Source organism: Helianthus annuus, chromosome 2 (genome assembly GCF_002127325.2).
Source record: "Helianthus annuus cultivar XRQ/B chromosome 2, HanXRQr2.0-SUNRISE, whole genome shotgun sequence".
NCBI lineage: Eukaryota > Viridiplantae > Streptophyta > Magnoliopsida > Asterales > Asteraceae > Helianthus > Helianthus annuus.
In genome coordinates this window covers 9,745,712-9,761,227 of record NC_035434.2, presented here as the reverse complement: position 1 = coordinate 9,761,227, position 15,516 = coordinate 9,745,712, and the positions used below count along the sequence as shown (strand labels likewise).

General features: G+C 35.7%; 1 long non-coding RNA gene across 1 annotated transcript; it reads left to right on the top strand.

Annotated features, from left to right (window-relative positions):
- Positions 1-14,465: 14,465 nt before the first annotated feature.
- LOC118483353 lies at positions 14,466-15,516 on the top strand. The gene is made up of 3 exons (XR_004870496.1): positions 14,466-14,585; positions 15,034-15,087; positions 15,183-15,516. It is a non-coding gene; the product is annotated as an uncharacterized LOC118483353 (long non-coding RNA).

Below are 15,516 nucleotides of genomic sequence, written 5' to 3'. Positions count from 1 at the left end.
CTTGGTTACTTGATTAAAACTTATAATTTGGAACAAGGTTCACACCCGGTTCGATGATCGTAAAACCTAGAGTTCCTACACCTTTTAGATTTAACTTAGTTGCATATGATTATTTAACGAGTTTAGTGTTACGAGGCTTAGGTGTTGATAGCTATCAACATTACAGAGAACAGAAAAAAATGCACTTCGTTACCTAGAACATGTAAACCCTAGTCTATATCAAAGCATAATTGCATGATTCCATTTTACAAAATCAAATTTAATAATTCACTCGACAATTAATGAATTCGAAACAAATGCAAAACAATTAATATAAACTTCAATTGTTAAAACCCTAGAATCTTACAAAAATCTACACCGGGGTGAGACCCGAGGAGACTAGCCGCTCATGGTATATGAAGCTTGGTCACCGGATATTGAATACGAAGAACGGGCCATTGAATCTTGGATCTTGATCTTGGTGATGATGGTTAGATTAGGGTTGTGTTAATGATGAGATGATGATTCTCTAAATGATTGGATGATGATGGTAGAATGAGATGATGTGTTGATTGTTAATGGATGGTGATAGAATAATCAAGAATGACGTTGATGATTGGCGACGTAGATGTTGGGATCGATGTTATGTAATGTGTATGAAGGGAGAGAGCTTTTCATAAAGTGTGTAATTCCCTTTTCATAAAGTGTGTAATCCCCTTTATCACGTGCTTTCCCCCATAAAACCACATCGAAACCCGGTCAACAATTGAGAAACTGGGAGTTTTATGGGTTATGGCGTCGGCGACGCTGGGTTATGGCGTTGCCGACGCCACGCAGCAACCATACACGCATTTTTGTTGTTTCCGGGATTCTAACACGAATACCTCGTGCCGACGACGCGAGTTGACCCCGTAGCCGATGCCGACATATAGGGGACATATAGGGATGACAAAAATACCCGAGCCCGACGGGTATACTCGAAACCCGACACAAATGGGACGGGTATACCCAATACCCGACGGGTATTGGGCCCGGTATGGGATAGTTTTAAAAATTTTCGCGAGTATGGGTCGGGTATGGGATTAGGTGATACCCGACCCGATTACCCGAAACCACATACACGTTTACCCGAACTATATACCCGATCATATACCCGAATTTTTTAATTTTTATTTTTATTTTTTATTAACCTTTGTCTATTAGTGATTTATTTTAGTATGTTCATAATGTGAAAAATTAAAATTTTCTTTTAGTATATACAAGAAAAACTAGGATCTTGAGCTGCCGCGCGTTGCGGCGGCGTCGAAAGTTATAATAACTTGCATTTATAGTGTATATTTGACTTGACTCTTTATCAAAAAAATTACGCCATCGTCGAATGAACACGCATTATATTTGACCCGACTCGCTTTCGAACACAGTTTACGAAGGTACACAAAATAAGTATAAAAACGTATTATTTTTTACGAGACTCGTTTGAGAGAAAAGTTTATGTCAAAACGTGAGTCGTTTACGTTGAAACATGAATTTAAAATGACAGGTACGTTAAAACTGCCATACACCTCGCATTACGGTGGCGACACCTTAGTTGTTTATAGCCGACAGCACGTTATATGATTCGTTAACCATATAAAAACACATGTTTTGACATATCCGATCTAACTCTGTGTGGCCTATATAAGCATTGCGGTTACAGTGTACGGTGATGACATTCACGTGTGATGCCCGCACGCGACATTACACATGTTTGACTTTGTTATATACAGTACGTTCTTGACATTAACGTCATTAGATATGGATTAAAAAAAAGTATGAATCGCTCATTGTGGTGTAAAGTTGTAACAATAGTTTAGATAACCGTGTCAAGTCGTAAACTTAATTTAGACATTAACATGGTTATACATAGATAAAAAAAAGTATATTAATGTGTGATGCTATGATCTAATGTCGTAAAAGCAATTCGTAGTAAAATGAGACGTCAAGTTATTAAGTACAAAAAGTTAGTGGATCAAAGTTGTCAATTACCAAAGTTGGAAATGAATGTGTAACTTACTTAGTTTGAGAGTGTGAAATGAGAGAATTAAAATTATAAGGGTTAGAATTGTAACTTTTGGTAGTTATTTAAAAGTTGATAGAAGATAAAAGTGTAAGGACCATATGTGTAGTATTGCAAAAGTTAGGGACTTAAAGACAAAGGTCCACCGACCTTTGTCTTTAATATATATTAAATATGTGATAGGGGAAAGTTCATTTGAGAATAAAATTTAATTGAGAAGAAAAAGAACAAAGGGTAATTTTGTAAAACATTAAATAGTTTTTTCACTTATCTCATTTATTATCATTTTTAACTAATTAATTAGTCATAAAGACTAGTATCCTCCACACTAACTTTTTTTTGTCTACACACATCAAAAGTTATCTTACATATTTTGAAATTCATCCTACACATTGAAATTTATCCTACACAACTCGTAATTTATCCTACACATTAAATTATTTTATTTTATTTTTGAAAAAATATATATTTTGAAGGTAAGTTACAAAAAATTTAAAGTAGTTAGCTATTAAAGAGAAAGACTACAAATTAATAACCTATGTAGATCTACCAATGTAGCTTTATAGTAACATTAAATACTTATATTAAATGAAGTAAAATACACCATTTTTATTGGTTGAAATTTCTTCTTTTTTCTTCTTACAAAAAATTTCTTCTCATTTGAACTTTCCACATATGTGATAATAGTATTTATATTTTATATGTTGTGAATTATATACATATAAGTGTATAAGTATTACAAAGTTATTATTAATTTATGATATAACTTATATGTATGTGATGTGTATTTTTTGTTTATAATAGTTGTTGTATAAATAAAATTATATAATAATTATAATCGCAAAGAAATGTATTTGGAAATCTCAACGTATATCTTTTAACAAACTAATGGGTATACCCGATACCCAAGGGTATACCCGACACCCGACGGGTAATTACCCGACAAATACCCGATGGGTATTGGGTCGGGTATGGGATACGATTTTATAACCGGGTATGGGTATGGGATTACAAATACCTGACCCGAACCCGACCCATTGCCATCCCTAACGACATATCCAAAGCTGCCCCTTCGTTTCCACATCCAGTATTTCCTAATCTCAATCCGACGTCTCGTAATACTCCTTAAACTTCGCTAAACCTTCAAAAACGCAAACCATGTTAAAGTAGACCATTCGAAATTCTAATTCGCATAAAATTGCAACTTAAACAAGAATAGGCACTAGGTTTTCAACAAAGTATCAGGACCATACTTAAACTTATACCAAAGCAGTCAACTGGTCATAACAAATCCCTCGCATGCTACTCCTGCGGGCGCAATACTATGCCAAGTGTTGTGCGAGAAGATCCTCACGATGTGCCATCGTGTAGGGGCCAAAAGGTAAAGATGACAGCGACGTGTGGACAATCATGATGAGCCATTTCACCATTCCTCAACCTCCACTAATGACTGATGGCAAGCGAGACAAAAAGTACATCCAGAAAGCGAGGCGTAGCCAATCACGGGTCGCGGACGTACTCACACCTCTATGGTCACTAAGTGCCATGATAGAGGGGAACAAACGGATATTCCTTGACAGCAACACCTCATCCAATCAACCTCCATTCTTCAACAAAGGTTTAAGGATCCGATCCTATTTTCTACACTCTCACTTTATTCTTTGTGCTCTCTCTCTCTTACTCTCTCTTTCTCTACAAAGAACAATGCTTATTCTCACGCCATAGGATGGTTACAAGAACCTCCCACATCTCCTTCTCATAACGAGTCTCACAGTGTTTTGCTAGCTTTACAGATCATTCCATACAACATTTCAAACTGATGCATCTCTAAGTTTATACAAACTCTCTCTCATTCTTGATCCTAAACAACCTAATATAATCATCAATTAACATCATATCCACGTTTCAGGAACAAAAAATCGATGAAACAATGCCCCGTTTGCAAGCATAACTCATAAACAAATTAGACAACAAATCAACAACAAAGAACTTGGTTGTTGATTCAGACAACGACGATGTCAACATGTGATCAAGAAACAATTAGTTTTATTAAAGCACAAGAAACTAATGAAAATCAATCTTAGAATCCAAACTTCCAGCAAAACACTTTCGATGATCAAAGAATATAAAATACAAACTACGAATCATCGATTAACGCTTAAAATTCCAATCCCTTAATCTTGTACTAAGAATCGAATATATAAAATCTTTATTGAAAACCGAAGTCACAGAAATATTTTAATCCCTGTTTACGAATTTTATCGAAATTTTAGCAGGATAACAAAACTAATTATTTTCTTAAATTGTTTTTGGAAAATCATTTGGATAACGATAAATCTTGGTGATTATATCGAGCAAAGGATTTTAAATTTTTAAGATTAATCCAATCAAAAGTTTTAAACTATAAAACTGAAATGAAAGTTTTTTATTATATAAGTATTCGATCAAGAAAACAGATAAATTAACGGTTTAATTAAGGAAATCGAATCCAATAAGTTTGGAACAGATCAAAAATTAAATGCGTTCAAAGTCCGCAGGGACGGCTAGGGTTAAATTGACTAATCGGGGTATCGCGCCCCCGTCAACGATAATATTTATATACCCGATTTACCCTTACTTATGAGTTAGTGGTAGTATGGGGTCGAACCACGAAGAGTTTGTGGTTTGTGTCGGGACGTAGTTGATTACAAAGTTGTCACAATTATGAAGCTTGCAAAATAATTATTTATTTGTTGATTAATTTTGAAAGAGGTGTCGGATTGAACCAACAAGTTTACTATTAAGTACAAAAATTATCACTGAGATTATTGCAAAATTAAATTACTTGATTGAAACTTATAATTCGGAACAACGTTCACACCCGGTTCGATAATCGCAAGACCTAGGGTTTCTACACGTTTTAACTTAATTCAATTGAATTCAATTATTAACGCATTTAGTGTCACGTGGCTTAGGTGCCAAAAGCTATCAACGTTATAAGAACGGACCGCAGCGCACTTCTTTACCAAGAACATGTAAATCCTATTCGACGATAAGGCATAATTGCACATAAACATTTCATAAAGTCAGATTTAATCTGCACTTGACAATACACGAATTAGATGCAACTGCAAGACAATTATCATAAAATTCAAATATTCAAGAACAATTTGTTACGAAATCAAATTAAACACAAATGTCTAAACCCTAAAGAATCTTACAAAAACCCTAGACAAAGGATCACCAGTGTGCCGAGAAAACTGTCTACTAGAAGAGACAGAGTAGATAGTGGACTACAATCAGTAAGTCCAGTACATTGTAACAAATCAAGTAAATAGCACTGCTAAGATAAATATAAGACATCCTCTAAAAATGTAGCCTGAATACCCATAAAATATGACAACTATCCCAAATCTTTGAGTGCAAACTAGGAGTGTAAGTGTAAAACCCCGATATTTTCACATATTACAGATGGGGAGTATCGTGACATAGTTGATATCATCATAGACAATTAACACTATATTATAGCACAGCGGAAGGCTTGGTAGATAATTACTGTTACAAACCATAATGTCCGAGTGTTCGAAATAAAAGAATATACAGACTGGTTGTAATAGAGATCCACAGGCGGATCATAAAAACAAATACAAGAAACTGAAATAAACAGAGTTCATGCATCTAAGGATTTGCAAGATCCTCTTATTTGACACCAAGTAGCTCTAGCCTAATTTCGAGAGGTACCTGTCACTTAGTCTTTGGAAAATACGTCAATTTTCACTGGTAAATACAATTAACCGACTCATTTGAAAAGAGTTTATGAAAATTGATTTAGGCGCACAAGGCACAAAACCATTTATAACTTGGGACAATTCTTATTAAAATCTTGTATACAGATTTACATGTTTGTCATACATATGGGGCCGGTTTGGAAGCCGGTCATGATTAACCGACTCACCACTATAAAACCCACATAGGAGTTATCCCCAACATGTGGGTTATTTAGCATTTGCATCTGTCAGGTGTATGCCTACACCCCGTGCATAGGTCGTGGCCATTTTCAAATGAAATGAACCGAGGATATCCAGGACATGGTCGTATTAACCCTCAATGTTTATGTTGTGAGATTAAATATATAAATGTAATATTTAATCTTGTAGCCTATATAATCATTTATATTATATTAGATCAAAATATATTTATTAACCTATTAATAATTAGTTGGTAATTGTTGATGGACCATATTACCCTTATTAACTAATTGGGTTTCCTCTTGGGTGTATAAATAAGGGGCTTATTAGAGAGTTAAAGGGTTACACACATTACACAATCACAACCCTGATTAACATCAAGAATTCGTGACTCTCTCCCCTAACCGAAATTACCCTACTTCGGTTTTCATCACCATCATAACTTACACCCCAAAGAGGAACCAGATCATCCTGACAATCATGTCGAACTCAATGGCTGCATCTCTGACTGGATTCTCTGCTGGCCTGTCTGCTGTAACAGGTATTGTTCATGTTTTCCATTACATTTAAACAGAACTGATCCAACATGTGGTATCAGAGCATATGTTGATAAACCAGTTCTGTTTTCGTATCCATTATTATTGGATCAAAATCTGGAAAACGGAAGTTTTTTAAGCCTTAAAATCAAAAACTGTTTTCGGGTTGTTTGTGACCGAAATCCCTGTTTTCGGAAACTGTTAATTGATAAACCGACTCGAAATTATAAAGATTAAACTTATTATCACGAAATCCCTTACAAAACCATTAAAATCATGTTTCGGATTTCCAGATTATGTTCTTATTTTGTTAGGGTTCATCATAATGTTCTAAGAAAACTCGAAAATTCCCTAAGATTTGGAATATAATTTAGATTAGTGGGTGTTTTTCCTGTTTTTGATCTTTATTTTATCTAATAAAATTCCGAAAACTGTTAAAGAGATATCAGTTATTATTTTCGAAATATTTTGATAAGTTTAGATCAGCATTAAAACAGGAAACATTATCCCACAATCCCTTAAATTTCGAGTTTTCAGTTATTATCACAAAACAGCTGTTAACGAGGTTGCTACTCGCAACCATGAGGTTGCTACTCGCAACCATGAGGTTGCTACTCGCAACCATAAGGTTGCGACTCGCAACCATAACGTGATTTATCGCAACCATGAGGTTGCTACTCGCAACCATAACGTGATTTATCGCAACCAGGAGGTTGCTACTCGCAACCATAAGGTTGCGACTCGCAACCATAAAATGATTAGTCGAGACTAAGGTTGCGACTCGAGACCATGACTCGAAATCTCAAAACTTAAGCTGTTTAAAAGTGAACTAAATACTTGGTTTGCTATTAAATACTTGGTTTTGTTAATACTTAATTCAAGAATCAGAATCAGAATACAAAACCAAAATAGCTTAACTTGGATGAGCTTCTGATGTATTAATTCTGGCCAAAGCTGATTTAATACATCTATTTATTGTTCAAGTATTATAAAAGGCTATGTTAAGCATGCATTACAAACCTGAAATGTCTTAATTCTGGCCAAAGCTGATTTAATTCATTTATGTTTAGCATGCTTGCCAAGTGCATAACTAAAGTGATTGTCTCATTTCTGGCCAAAGCTGATTTGTCACGATTACTTTGCACACATACTTAAATGATTACACTTCTGGCCAAAGCTGATTTGTCTTCGTTTAAGTAGAATTTTTACTAAGTCTATTATTTTGATGTTAGTAATAGACATTATCACAGCTTCATAATTAAAATGGTCATTATTTATGCCTGCCTTAGTATAACATGCCCATTAGATCACATTAGGATTTCTTCTTTTGTATCATAACTTGCTCATCTTATTTCCACTACCAGCACCCAATTGCGGGATTCCACCTTTGACTGGTGATAACTTTGCTGAATGGAAGGATGCCCTCATGCTTACTCTAGGATTGCTAGACTTTGATTATGCTCTAAGAGAGAATAAGCCAGCGGACCTTACCGCCACCAGTACTGCTGCTGAGCAGATAGTCCATGATAAATGGACTAGGTGTAACCGCATGTCTCTCATGTTCATGAAGCAATCCATTCATAACTCAATCAGAGGGGCCATTCCTGATTCTGAAAATGCTAAAACCTATCTGGCTTCTGTGGAGGATCAATTCAAGGGAACATCAAAAGCACACGCTAGCACTCTTATCCTCAAGCTGGTGACAACTAAGTATGATGGGAGGAGCGGCATTCGCGAACACATCATGATGATGCATGATATGGCCAATAAGCTGAAGGGCCTTGAGATGGAAATCAGTGATGGTTTTCTTGTTCACTTCATCATCACTTCGCTTCCTTCGTCCTATGAAGCTTTCAAGATCAATTACAACACTCAGAAGGACAAATGGACGATGAGTGAGCTGATCGCTATGTGCGTGCAGGAGGAAGAGCGTATGAAGATGGATCGCACTACTGATGTTGCTAACTTCACCACTTCCAGCTCAAAGAAGAGGAAGAACTCTTATCAAAGGAAGGATGCTTCTAAGGTTCAAAAGCCAAATCCAAATCCTAATACAAGTGCACCTTCCAGCTCTAAGAACTCCTTAGGCAAACCCTATTGCAAGTTCTGTAAGAAAACAGGACATAAGCAAAAGGAATGCCCTGACTTTAAGGAGTGGCTGGCTAAGAAAGGTAACGATTTTTTCATGATACTTGAGTCCTTTAATTTAAATGTTCCTGCTAATTCTTGGTGGTTTGATTCTGGTTCTATGGTTCATGTAACCAATTCACTTCAGGGATTCCTTACAATCCGGAAGCTGGGAAGAAACCAAAGAACACTTAAAGTTGGGGATGATCGGGAATTAGAAGTGAAGGCCATAGGAACATTACAATTATTTTTGAAAACTGGTTTATGTATCAAACTTTATGATACCTTATATGTTCCTGAGGTAACTCGGAACCTTGTATCAGGACCAAAGTTAGACATGGACGGTTTTGTCGTTTCTCATGGTCATCGCAAACTCTCTATTCTCTATGATTCCGTTGTTTATGGTACTGGCATTCTGGATGGTGGTCTCTATAGATTAGAACTAGATGATAATTTTTCCAAATCTTTGTTGTCATATAATATTAATGAATCACTCACAAAGATAGAAAAGAAACAAATTCGAGACTTAGAGACTTCATCTATGTTGTGGCATCAACGTTTAGGCCACATCTCAAGAGAACGATTAAATCGTCTCGTAAAGGATGAAGTCTTACCTCCTCTCGATTTCACCGATTTTGGAACATGTGTCAAATGTCTTAAAGGCAAAATGACATCAGCGAATAAGAAAGGTGCCACTAGGAGCTCTAATTTATTAGAACTCATTCACACTGACATTAGTGGTCCCTATCAAATCGCTGGCATCACAGGACATACTTCATTTATCACTTTCATTGATGATTATTCTCGTTACATGTACTTGTATCTTATAAAGGAAAAGTCTGAATCTCTTACAACTTTTAAAGATTATAAAGCTGAAGTTGAAAAGCAATTAGATCGTCAAATTAAAGTTGTGAGATCAGACAGAGGCGGTGAATATTATGGAAGACATACTGATGTGGGTCAAGCTCCTGGTCCATTTTATGAGTTTTGTAAGGGCCAGGGGATTGTGAACCAATACACCATGCCTGGTACACCTCAGCAGAATGGTGTCGCTGAACGAAGAAATCGTACCCTTATGAACATGGTGCGCAGTATGTTAGCCAACACTAATTTACCATTATTCCTCTGGACTGAAGCGTTAAAAGCAGCTGTTCATATACTCAATAGAGTTCCTTCTAAGTCTGTCCCTAAAACTCCTTATGAACTTTGGACAGGAAGGAAACCGAGTCTTAAATATATGAAAGTATGGGGCTGCATTGCTGAAGCAAAATTATATAATCCTTTCCTAAGGAAACTTGACCCTAAAACAGTTACCTGTTTCTTTATCGGGTATCCTGATCATTCAAAGGGTTATCGTTTCTATTGTCCTTCCCATGTCACCCGTATTGTTGAAACCAAGCGTGCTGCGTTCCTGGAGGATTTCAAGGTCAGTGGGAGCAGTACCAACCCTTATGAAGAATTGCAAGAAGTACAAGACGCGGGGGGGAGAGACTCGTCGCTTACCATTACTCCGTTTACTCCTCTTGTACCACATGCAACTGCACCTGAAGCCACTGCACAAACTACAACTCCACAACCAGAACCCATTATACCTCATAACGAAGGCACATCAAACGCTCAAAACCAAGACAACGCTCAACCCGAAAATCAGCTCAGGAGGTCATCTAGGCAAAAACGGCCTACTAACTGGGATGATTATATTACCTACCTGACTGAAATGGATGCTGGAAAGCTCAATGATCCTATCTCTTATAATGAAGCCATTAGCAGTGATCAGTCTTCTGAATGGAACAAAGCAATGATTGATGAGCTTGAATCCATGAAGAAAAATGACGTTTGGGATTTGGTAGAATTACCCAACGGTGTCAAACCTGTAGGTTGTAAATGGGTGTTCAAAACAAAACTAGATCCGAATGGGAACGTTGAACGCTATAAAGCGAGATTGGTTGCAAAGGGCTACACTCAGAAAGAGGGAATTGATTATCAAGAGACGTTTTCACCTGTCTCTCGTAAAGATTCATTAAGGATCGTCATGGCCCTAGTAGCTCATTTTGATTTAGAGCTGCATCAGATGGACGTCAAAACTGCTTTCCTTAACGGAGACTTAAACGAAGATGTTTACATGAAACAACCTGAAGGCTTTAAACCTGAAGGTCAGGAGCATCTAGTCTGTAAGTTGAAGAAATCCATTTATGGGTTAAAACAAGCATCACGTCAATGGTATCTCAAGTTTGATGAAGTCATGAAGAGGCAAGGTTTTATGAAGAATCAAGTGGATCAATGCACCTACCTCAAGATGAGTGGGAGTAACTTTACTATACTTGTCCTTTACGTAGATGACATTCTATTGGCAAGTAATAGTTTAGACATGTTGCATGAGTCGAAGCGGTTACTCTCGCATAACTTCGACATGAAGGATCTCGGAGATGCTTCTTACGTCATTGGCATCGAAATTCACCGAGATAGACACAAAGGGATCTTAGGATTGTCTCAAAAGACTTACATAGATCGTGTCCTTACACGTTACAACATGCAACAGTGCAAACCCTCCGTCGCTCCAGTAGTTAAGGGAGATGTTTTCGGTTCATTCCAGTGTCCGACAACAGAGGTTGAAAAGGAGCAAATGAGCCAGATACCTTACGCGTCAGTAGTCGGGAGCCTGATGTATGCTCAAGTCTGTACTCGCCCAGATATCGCTTATATTGCTGGAATGCTAGGCCGTTATCAGACTAATCCTGGCCTAGATCACTGGAAAGCAGCTAAGAAGGTCCTCAGATATCTGCAAGGGACGAAAGACTATAAACTGACTTATAGAAGAAGTGATCACTTAGAAGTGGTAGGTTATTCTGATTCTGACTTTGCCAAATGCAAAGATGACAAGAAATCCACTTCGGGCTACATCTTTATGTTAGCAGGCGGACCTATCTCATGGAAGAGTCATAAACAACAGTTAACTACAACTTCCACAATGATGGCAGAATACATTGCTGTTTACAACGCAACCTGTCATGGAATGTTGCTTAGAAATCTGATCACTGGACTCAAAATTGTTAATTCCATTTCTAGACCATTGAAGCTTTATTGTGATAATTCAGCTGCCGTTAGTTTCTCGAACAGTAACAGTTCGACTGGAGCTGGTTTATATCTCGATACAAAGTACTTGTTCGTACGTGAACGAGTTGAGGAAAATAATCTTTGTATAGAGTATATTAGTACTAAAGATATGCTAGCGGATCCGATGACTAAAGGTCTCCCACCTAAAGTTTTCGAAGAACATGTATCGAATATGGGACTTACTAAAGACCTTGTTTAATGGCATATTGTACTAGCTTATGTTTTAATTAATAAAATTTCCTCAGTTTGATTTTGTATGTCTCTAACATATGTTCTGCCGGTGTAATGACATATAGACAAATATAAATACAAATCAGACGCTAAAGGGCTTATACATATTTTGATCGTAACTGTTAGGTTTTAAATTGAGGCTATAGTATGACTAATGGGGGTCCTGAGTCGAATGATGATTCAACGGCTGTATTTCTCTGCTATAGTTCTTGGTTTAAAGCTAAAATGAGTATTAACTCCTGGCCAGGCTTACCTAATACTCATGATAAATGATTACTTGGCTAACTGGGAGAATGTGAGATTAAATATATAAATGTAATATTTAATCTTGTAGCCTATATAATCATTTATATTATATTAGATCAAAATATATTTATTAACCTATTAATAATTAGTTGGTAATTGTTGATGGACCATATTACCCTTATTAACTAATTGGGTTTCCTCTTGGGTGTATAAATAAGGGGCTTATTAGAGAGTTAAAGGGTTACACACATTACACAATCACAACCCTGATTAACATCAAGAATTCGTGACTCTCTCCCCTAACCGAAATTACCCTACTTCGGTTTTCATCACCATCATAACTTACACCCCAAAGAGGAACCAGATCATCCTGACAATCATGTCGAACTCAATGGCTGCATCTCTGACTGGATTCTCTGCTGGCCTGTCTGCTGTAACAGGTATTGTTCATGTTTTCCATTACATTTAAACAGAACTGATCCAACATATGTTATCAAACAACAATACAGATTAAAACGGGTTATGCAATTTATTAATCGCAATCCGATTAAATGATTCCATACCCGACCAAGCGGTATTATATTATACCGTATCCCAAGCCCGTATAAGGGAAATTAAGTTAAAAGTATTTAGCTGAGCTAGTTGTGCAAAGATACTACTAGCCGTATATTTCCTAAGACGTTATGCAAATATCTTCTACCAAAGATACTTAATCTGTATGGAAGATTTATTAACCTATTAGGATATTAACGGGTCTTATTTAAGTCAAAGACTTAGACCGATTAGTTACAAAGATGTTTTACGGCTCGAAATGCTAGATTAAGCGGAGACCGGAATGGAATGTGATTTAGACCCGACAAGTTTGAATACTTGTATAATATGGGTAAACTAAACACATTCTGGAATTTGAAGTTTAAATGATAAGGTTTGACCTGTTTCGGCTAATTTATGTAAACTAGTTACATAAACCGAACCGAACGCATAAATGCATAACGAGTAGCCTAATGATTCATATACATGTTCCAAATATTATTATGCTTAAAATATGTTAAGACATCAGTAGGATGTCAACATATATGCCCAAAAAGTATTTAAAACCGAATTAAGTCTCGTAAGGGCATTTTGGTCATTTTAAGATTTATAAAAGAGGTTTAAAGGTAAACTGAGGTTCTGGTCAAAAACATTCTATAAAAATATTTATTTTATGGTATTATAACAGTAAGATATCATACATATGTGTGGTATACCATTTATGGCCAAACTATGCCCCAAAAAGGTATTTTGGTCATTTCACATATGCTTTTAAGGACATAATTGAAAGTCCGAGTTCATAACTTTTACCTACTGTAAAAATATTAAAAATTATTTATAAATTCAGTAGTTAACAAGTCTTGGGTGCTAATTATGGTTTTAAACCATATTATGCACTTAATTAGCGTAAAAATTGATAATTGACGATATTTGAAATGTTTATGTAAATTTGAGATTTTGACCAGCCTTGGATGGTCAAAATATTTTATTTATCATATTAGATCAGTAGGAAAAGGTGTTGCATGATAATCATATATAAAACACATTTTATTTGCAAAAAGGGTATTATCGTCAATTATAGAATTTATACGAGAACTCAATGTTAAAGTCAGTATCTAATCTGACCCATCATTCCAAAAATTCCTAAAAATGATATCATAACAGTAGACTAAGAGTTTTGTGTCAAAATTTATGTTTAAACATGATTTATGCATAAAATGGTAGTTTAGACTTTATAAAAGCTAAATTTTACGATATTATGCATAACATCAATTTGAGACCAGAATATAATGTCAAAATAATTTAGACATGTTCATATATCAGTACTTAAGTTATTTGCATGACCATTTACTCAAAAATCTTAATTTTTGATCATAAGGGCATAATTGTCAACTATGAGCATAATAACATAAACCGCACTGAATGATTACGTTATTGTAACACCCAAAAAATAATATGTATGTATATATGTTAAAAAATAAGTAAATAAGTATAATTGTTTGTTTATTTTATGAAAATGGTAACTAGGAATACAAACCTAGTAAGAATATAAGTGAAAAACTTAACTTAAGATAGACAATAGCCATTTATAAATAAACAATCAAACATGAGGGGTTAAAATGGGGCAACTGAAAAGATGAATTATTAAAACAAAAATTAAAAAACCCAAAACACACACTTCAGTGTGTGTCGACCAGAGCAGGGAAAGAGAAGGAGAAACCCTCAAACCTTGGAAATCAGTAAAATTGAAAGGGGAATTAAGGCTAAATTTGGTGCATGAACACTAATCCTTGGTCATTTAAGATTGCCTAACAAGAGGTAAGTCATAGTTTGTGATTTAGTGAAGGTTTGATGTTATGAGAATGTGTGAAAAATGGTTATACCTTATGCGTAAAAGTATGTATGATGCAAATCGATATGGAACCTTATTAGGAAACTTATGTGAATGCTAATTTGTATGAAATTGATGGGTTTATATACTTTATAGAAAATCTCCATGAATCATGAAGTGGGTTTTGAGTTATGACAATAGATTGTGAAGTCTTAGATAAAAATTGATGTTAACTAATCATCATGATTGTATATTGAATGATTATTGTTGAAGGTTCTTGTGATATTGCACACCAAGTGCTCGATGGAATGCATTAATTGATAATTGTGTTAATTATGACAATTATTGGTGATGTTTAGGTTTAGAATGTAGAAACACCATTGTATAAAATGGAATGGATTCATTAGAATTAAAGAATGAATGTGTTGAATATAGGCTTGAAAGAGAAATGTTCAAGCAACTGGAAACCTCAAGGCTTGCAAGATCAAGGTATGTTAATTTGTCTTCAAATTAAAGTCACTATTTGTATTTGTTCATGGTTGAATTCTAAAGGAATGGTCAATGTGTTGGCCCGTTACGAACAGGTCAAACGAATTAAGTATGAGGATGTAAGGAATGGTCAAGCGTTGACCCGTTATGAATGGGTCAAACGACTTCAGAATAAGGATGTAAAGGAATGGTCAAAGCGTTGACCCGTTATAAACGGGTCAAATGAATTAAGTATAAGGATGTAAAGGAATGATCACAGCGTTGACCGTTACGAACGGGTCAAACTAATTAAATATGAGGATGTAAAGGAATGGTCAAGCGTTGACCCGTTATGAACGTGTCAAACGAATTAAGTATAAGGATGTAAAGGAATGGTCAAAGAGTTAACTTGTAAAATATTATTTTCTTACGTGCTTCGTTTAAGTACAC